Source organism: Dipodomys spectabilis, unplaced genomic scaffold (genome assembly GCF_019054845.1).
Source record: "Dipodomys spectabilis isolate Male_0828 unplaced genomic scaffold, ASM1905484v1 ptg000092l, whole genome shotgun sequence".
NCBI lineage: Eukaryota > Metazoa > Chordata > Mammalia > Rodentia > Heteromyidae > Dipodomys > Dipodomys spectabilis.
The window spans coordinates 12530441-12538897 of NW_024870769.1; positions in this window are offsets into that span (position 1 = coordinate 12530441).

The following is an 8457-nucleotide window of genomic DNA, read 5'->3' on the forward strand; positions in this document are numbered from 1 at the left end:
AAAAATGCTCAAGAACAACACCCAGGCCCCAACTTTGTTCAAGCCCTAGGATCAGCATGCACACACACACACACACACACACACACACACACACACACACACACACACACACAAGAAATCACTATAATTTCCATTGCTCCCTTGTTTTTAGTTTTGTCAGATATAAAGTTGGAAAACAGTTCCTTTTTCCCAAAAAATAAATCATAATGGTATTTGTTTAACACACACACATACAAGCATCACATATATACATGTCTATACATATACATATATATGCAGAAGACAATTCTAGTTCTTCATGTATATATTCAATTTTGTGCATGTGTATATTTTAAAATTTAGTATAATTCTAAAAGAAATTTATGGTATTTAGTCATCCTTCACAAAGTAAAGTGACTTACACCTCTTAAAATGCTTTGAGATGGGGTGTAGCTTAGCAAATGTGAAGTGAAATTTACATTCAAAAAATTCTATTACAGGGTGTATTTCAAAATAGACAAAAAGTTAACATTTGGGCAGATAAATTTAAATCATATATACAGCACAAAACAAAGTACTGAATGGTAAATTTATCTTTTTTTAATAAAATATGGATAAGAAAAAACAAAAAGAAAAACAGGGATGGTAGAAAATTCCATGGATTTAAATGGAAAGAGACTGACCTAAAATCCAAGTTAAAGTGATTCTATTTTAGGGCTTAATTGAGTCATTAAATGAGAGAAAGCAAAGAATGAATGCACAGTTGTCTAATACATAGCAATATGTTGGGTGCACTTTGTGAATGTACATTTATACACCAATCAGGTAAGTAGTAAGAGCTTGGAAGTGGGCTATAGCTTCAGGTTCCCTCAAAATAAAAAATATACATGGGAAAAAAAGATCATTACTGATGTCAAAGTATGTATTATAAAGGAGAGACTAAACAAGAAAAAAATATTAGTTCAAATAAAACAACAGCACAAGAGTTTGGTGGAAGTGTTTTGATAAAAAAAAAAAAAAAAGGAATAATCCACCAAATTTATGGCAGTGGAAGTTCAAGGAACAAGAAGTCGAGTGAATCAATCAGGGTATCCTGGCTAGACTATAATTTTTTAGTGGACAAGCCTTGAATCTTAGTTTCTGTATGCTTCACCTTTGTTACCTGGAAAAACTAAAAAAAAAAAAAAAAATGAGATAAATGGAAGAAAGAGTGATATAAATGACAGGAAACAAGATAAACTGTCTATCAATTTTATAATAAAAATACAAACATTATTTCCTAGACTTGATGGTAAAATACCACTTAAAATGTAAGTTTCTTTTAAAGTATCACAAAGTGGAACTTAAAGAACTTATACACTCTAATTCGTTTAATTCTGATTTAATTTTAATTACTTCTTTCTGTCTACTGGATTGGGTTTTATCTTACTGCTCTTTTTCATGGAGGTTTAGATGTCTCATTAAATTGTTCTTTTCAGACCTCTCCAATTTAGGTCCCGTGGTTTCCTTTATTTGCAAAAACTAGTATACGTCTGAGACAAGCAGAAATGGTCAGATAAATTGATGTTATGCGAAATGAACCCCAAGATAAGGACTCAATTTTTTTTTCTTTCTTGCTATTGTTCTTAACATATTTATATTTCTTTGTTGCTTTGTATGTCCCTCTCCCCACAGTATAACCCTTGTTTTCACTGTATTTGATGTTGGTATAATTTGTGGAGGGGAAGAGAAAAAAAACAATTGTTTAACTAGGGATACAGGTGGACCTATTGCAGCAATGAGATAGATGTACAAGATCTTATGTCAAAAAAAGAACTTCACAACTTTGGCGGGGGAGGGGGGAGGGAGAGGGGAGAGCGGAGGGGGTAAGGAATGGTTGTGGGGGGGGGGCAGGAGAAAGGAAGGGCTGGGAAGGGTAAACAAAGGAGGAGTCTACAATGCTTGATAAGAAATGCACTCATTATCCTGCTCATGTAATTGTAACCCTCTGTACAGTATTTTCACAATTAAAAAAATAAAAGAACTGATACAATTTTACTACCCTAAAAATTTGTTATTCTTCCTATAAAGTTTTTTCTTCTTTTCTACTTCTCTCATTTCAGTGACACAACACACTACACACATTCCCAGCTAATATAGAGTCTCAGCTACTTAATTTGTTTTAAATGAATCTACTGGCCTAATATCTCTGAGTACACATTTATCTAATTAAATTCACATCTTGTCACTAATGGAAAAAGACAAAGGTTTACTTACCAAGTATAAAATTTTCCATTAACATCATTTGATCCTAAATATAATGAATTTTCTACACTATTCTTATTTTCTTCAACAGGTAAAGTTTTATTTCGATGAATAAATGAAAAATAAAAATTCATCTTGATAAATACAAGTTTCAGATAACATATTGATGTTCCAGTTTGTGACAAAATCAAGCAGTGCTCCTAATACAAAATCCCAGAATAAATGAGAGAGATATTGAAGTAATTAGTTTCAAATGTCTTCTGTAAATAATTATTTCCAAAATGTTAAGAGCTGATCTTTTGGAGGTAGAAGGCATTCAATGAAAGGAAGTTATATAAAATATGTTACTATTAAAAGTGTTTTTTTTTCTCTTTTAAGGTGAAATCAATACAGAAAAATTATGAATCATGGTTTCTGTATGAATATACCTTATTATTCTAATGGAACTTAGAGTGAAAAGTGTAAAACACTTTTTATCTACGATCAAGGAAGAAATTATTGTATATAACCATATACTTCCAAAAGAAGTATAGATTTGAATATGAGCAACTTCGGTAAACTATTTGAAATAAATAAAAATATATTTATAGGGCTAGGAAGGTGGCTCAGTGGTAGAGTGCTTGCTTTGCATTCATGAAGGCTTGGGTTTAATTCCTTAGCACCACATAAGCAGAAAAAGTCAGAAGTGGTGCTGTGGTTCAAATGGTAGAACACTAGCCTTGAGCTGAAGAGCTAAGGGACAGTGCCCAGGCCCAGAGTTCAGGCCCCATGACCAGAAAAAAAAAAATACATATGTATGCATATGTATATACATATATAATATTTGTCATACATAATTATGTATATTTATATATCTAGTCCTAATGAGTGTGTTATTTTTGTTTATTTTTTGCAACTGTAATATATTAAACAAAAATGCTCTGCATCATTTAGTGCAACAAATGTGCTCTTGTTTTATTTTTTTTCTGTTTGACCTTATAAGCTTATATGTGCTAATAAATTTAGGAATTTGCATAAGGTATTCTATTCGATATTTGTTCAATAACATTTTCACAATTTTTCTGAGTATAAATTTCAAAAAACAAAAGTAGTATTTGTTGCAGAATGGGAAAGCCTAGAAACCTTGAACATTGTGTGCAGTCTGAAATTTTAAAAAAATAACTGTTCTATCATAGCTCTTTCTCTGTCCCTTGTTCTATTAGTATACATTTTGATTTTTTTCATTTTATTTCTTTTTTATTGTTATTGTAGAGGTGATATACAGAAGGGTTACAATTACCTGAGTTAGGTAATGAGTGCATTTCTTTTTGAATCATGTCTCCCCGTCCCTCACTCTGAGAGGCCTTCAGAGTAATTCTGCCTGCTGGGTAACTCAGGGTTACTTCTTGATTGGAATAACTACTTTGACAGAGGCAGAGGTCATGGGCACATGATCAATAGCCATGAGTCAGAGATGTGTCTCTTATGAACACCAGTGCTTGAACCTTCTCAACAGGACAATCAGAAGGAGCTATCTTTAAGAAGATTGGTTAGATGAAGGTGTATTTCAGAAGTCTTCAGGGAGAAAAGCTAATGGCATATGTAAGTAATGGCCTCAAAAACTTTTCATGCTGTCTCTAAGATAGAGCCCTTAAGGTTCACTCATTCCTTGCTGTTTTCACTCAGTTACTGCAAAAGATGAGAGGAGGGTGAGCATGCACACCATGTCTTCTTCCCTGGAGATCACTAGATTTTTTTCATCATAAACCACTCTCTTTGAAGTGTCCATAAACACATATAAATATTTGCATGTGTTTAGCAATAAATAATTCTTCACTATAAGATAACATTGAGAATTTTTAAGTGTTGGAATGGTAGCAATCACACACAAGTGGACAACTAAAGTGATCATCACTTTATCCTTAGCTCATTGGGATCTATGTTATCTCGGTGAAGTTCTTTTAATCTTTATGCTATAATTGTAACAAAATTATTCCTGTAATTCCCTTTTTCATTACACAGGCAAGGTCTTCATCCATTTAATATCTTCTTGCTTCAATTTCTGTAAATACACAAGTGACTGCATGTCTGTATTTTCTTCTCAACATTTAATGTTAGCATTTACTTTAGTGTTAAATGATAATAGGCTGTCTAGGAATAATTTATTAATCAGTAGCACACAGCAATGAGATTATGTGGCCTTGTTGTATTGTTTCATATCAAAATCTGTATTCATTTGAGACCATAGATGGTTTTATTATTACCTTAGCTTCTTTTCACATAAAATCAGAATAAGGATGGCACCAACAAGGAAGATGTGACAAAGAATAATTTTCTAGTTAGTTTTATAGTTTTCATTATTAGACAAGTAGCAATGAAGGCAAAATTATGACATCTGACATCTTCAATGAGAAACTAAATAGTCTTAAGACTACAGTCTCCTACGATATCCAAGTATACCATAGAGAAAAGGGAAATCTTCACAATTTAGGTATTACAAATGAGCCACAGCTGGGTGCCAGTGGCTCACAGCTGTAATCCTTGCTATTCAGAAGTCTGAGGTCTAAGGATCATCCTTTGAAACCAGTCCAGGTAGGAAAACCCATGAGACACTTATCTCCAATTAAGAGGGAACTGGAGATGTGATTTCAAGTGGTAAAGTGCTACCCTTGAGCAAAAAGCTCAGAGACAGCACCCAGGCCTCAAGCTCAAGCTCTGAGACTAGAACAAACAAAACAATAAAGCAGGAAAACAAGATCCAGGAGTTGAAGCCTGTAATGTTAGCTACTCAAGAAGATGAGCTCTAGGGATTGTGACTGCAAGCCAAGTGGAGCAGAAAATTCCACGAGACTAATTCTAATTAAACTCATCTTGAAAAATAACCATGAGTTATTCTTTGCTGTATCTATGTTGCTATGTGAAATAAAGAAATAGATGCTAAGCTTAAAAGTATGTGGCTATTTCTTCTTGAAAACTCAGAAACAGCCTTAGTTGTGCTTCAGTGTGGGAGAGATAGTGTACTCATATTGGTCTGTGTCAATTTAGAAAAGAAATTATTTTGACTTTGTTAGATATCAACTTTTTGTGTAATTGAAGCCATTCAGTTACTCTCAGAAAACTGGAACTGATAAAACATATTCAGGCAAACATAAAAATCTATATTTAAGAATATATTTGCCAGGTGCCAGTGGCTCATGCCTGTAATCCTAGCTACTCAGGAGGCTGAGATCTGAGGATCACGGTTCAAAGCCAGCCCATGCAGGAAAGTCAGTGAAACTCTTATCTCCAATAAACCACCAGAAAAACCGGAAGTGGCACTATAGCTCAAGTGGAAGAGCACTAGCCTTGAGCTGAAGAGCTGAGGGACAGTGTCCAAGCCCAGAGTTCAAGCCCCATGACCGACAAAAAAACAACAAAAAAAATAACATATGTGGCAGTGCAAACAAGATATTTGTGCAGGGTGCCAGTGATTCATGCCTATGATCACAGCTACATAAGGGACTGAGATCTGAGAATCACAGTTCAAAGCCAGCCCAGGCAGGAAAGTCCATGAGACTCTTGTCTCCAATTAACCAGCAGAAAACTGGAAATTGTACTGTGGCTCAAGTGGAAGAGCACTATCTTTGAGCTAAAGAGCTTAGGGACAGCACCTAGGCCCAGAGTTAAAAGCCCCACAACCAAAAAAAAAGAAAAAAAACAAGATACTTGTATCTACAAATGATAATTGTTAAAACAATGATTTTCAGACTTATGAATATTTCCTTTTTGGTGAGGACCAAATCATAACATTGTTAAAACTTTTAATCATACATCTTTTCTGAAAGTAAATTCAGATCTGGGCTCAACTTTAAACCGTGGATGATTTTGGTAAGACAAGGGTTGTGTTCAACAATTCCCTAAAGCTGAGAGGTAGATTCAGAAAGTGAGAGAAAGGATTTTCATCTCATTCAGGACAAAGATGTCAGTATGAAGAACAGAGTATCACAGGTAAATAGCTACAGATGAGAATGGTTGACTGGTCAATTCTCTGTTAATATAACTCAAGAAATGAGTGACAAATTGAAGGTGAGTGTTGGTGCTCCTGCCTGCAATCAATCCTTGATACTCAAGAGGATGAGACCTGAGAATCAAAGTTTACACCAGCCTGGACAGAAAAGTGGATGAGATAGATTCTGTCTTTAATAAACCAATAAAACTGCCAAAATGGAGGTATATCTCAAGTGATATAGTGCCAGCTGTGAGTTGTGAGCCAAGTCAGAGCACAAGGCCTTGATTCAAGTCCTAGGACTGCCACAAAACAAAACAACAACAGCAAAAAGAGTGACAGATATGATTAAAACAAAATAAATTCTACATGATAAAAGAAAGAATCAAAAGAATAAAGAAAGAGCCTACACAATAAAAGAAAACCTTTCCCAGAAGAATATTCAACGATGGATTAACATCCAGCAATGTAATAAACACAAAAGTTAAATTCAAAATAAAAAATAATTCAAATAAGAAATGGGCAAAGAGCTGAAAATGCTCCAAATAAGAATTATAAATGGATAATGAGTATACAAAAAATGTTTAACCTCTTTAGCATTCAAGGATGTGCAAATTAAAAAGTGCATTGTGATTCCACCTCAGTCCAGGCAGAATGGCTATCATCAAGGGAGCTAGCAATACCAAACACTGGCAAGAATGCCAAGGAAAGAAGAAATCTTATTTGCTGTTGGTGGCAATATAACTTATTGTCAACATTATGGAAATCAGTACTGAAATTCCTTAAAAACTTAAAAATAAAGCTACCATGTGATCTTGCTATACCACTCCTATATTATTACTAAAAGAAATCAACCCACTATAGTTAAAGAGTTATCATATTCACAATACAATATTCACAATAATCAAATCATGGAGCCAGACTAGGTGACCAACAACAAATAAACTGATAAAAATATTATACATATATTTACATATATATACATATACATATATATACATATATATATATGTATGTGTGTGTGTGTGTGTGTGTGTGTTCACAGCTGGCACTGTATCACTTGAGATACACCTCCATTTTGGAAAAAATATTTAACTCAGCCATCACAAAAAATGAAATTATACTCTTTGCTGGAAGATGGCAGAGTCTCACCCTCATTATGTTAAATTACAAGTATTATATATTTGCTCGCATTCCTGGAAATTAGAGGGAAAATTCAAACATGAAGTCATAAAAATAGATCAAGGGCAAAATGATATAGAATTATATGGAATGAAAACAGAACAGAAAAATAATGAACAACAGAAGGGTCAATATTAACAAAGTTCCTTGTAAGCGTGTATGGAAATGTCATTACGAAATCCTTATTATGTGTGATTAACCTCTACCAAGCATTATATGTAGATATTATTAAAATAGAATCCATATGGGAAAATTCATGTGTTCTGTTGATTCATGATTTAAACAACTAGTAACTTTATCAGTATTTAGGATGTCATTCCAAAAGTAACTATCACTTTCTTCAACAAAATGATGCAACACTCTATCTGGGGCATGATTGTTTCAACAGAAAAGAGTTATCTATACAAGGCAGTGGAAGTGCATAATGGAGGAAGTGGAAATGACAGAGGTATCAATGTGTTCTATGACTATTTCCTGTTTCTACAGAAAGCTCCGGGGCCACCTGTGGGGTGGCACAAATTTTATTCGGTTTTATTTTCTTCTCAGGAGTAGAACTAGAATAAACACATAGATTTGTACAGAGAACCCAATGATGGAGTAATCAGAGATGTAAGTTTTACAATAATTACAGCTGAGTCAAAGCAGTCACAGGAAGAATTTGTGGCGATTTTCATTACTCTTCTGGAAGGAAACAGAACATTTCACTCGAGTGCCACTTCACACAGATGGGTTTGATATATTTGTGTTGAATTTAGAAACAGAATGATTTGTTTTTCCACTGCAGATTTTAGCAGTTCATCACAAAAAATCCTAAATAATATGTTCATTTATTTGTCAGCACATTATTATGAATATGAACTTTATTTTCCTTGCCACACTAGGAAGATATTTTATTAGGATTTGCCAGCAGGTGCTCCTCCATTGCCTACAGTTGCTCTGTATCTGATGGCCTGATGTCACACATTATTAACCTTAAGTACCAGGAAATGGGTACTTGCAAGAAGGGAGGATAGGACTTGCAAGGGGAGAGGGGTTGAATATTGATAGGGTAAAAGGAGAAAGCAAGAATTCATTGTATAGACAACAGA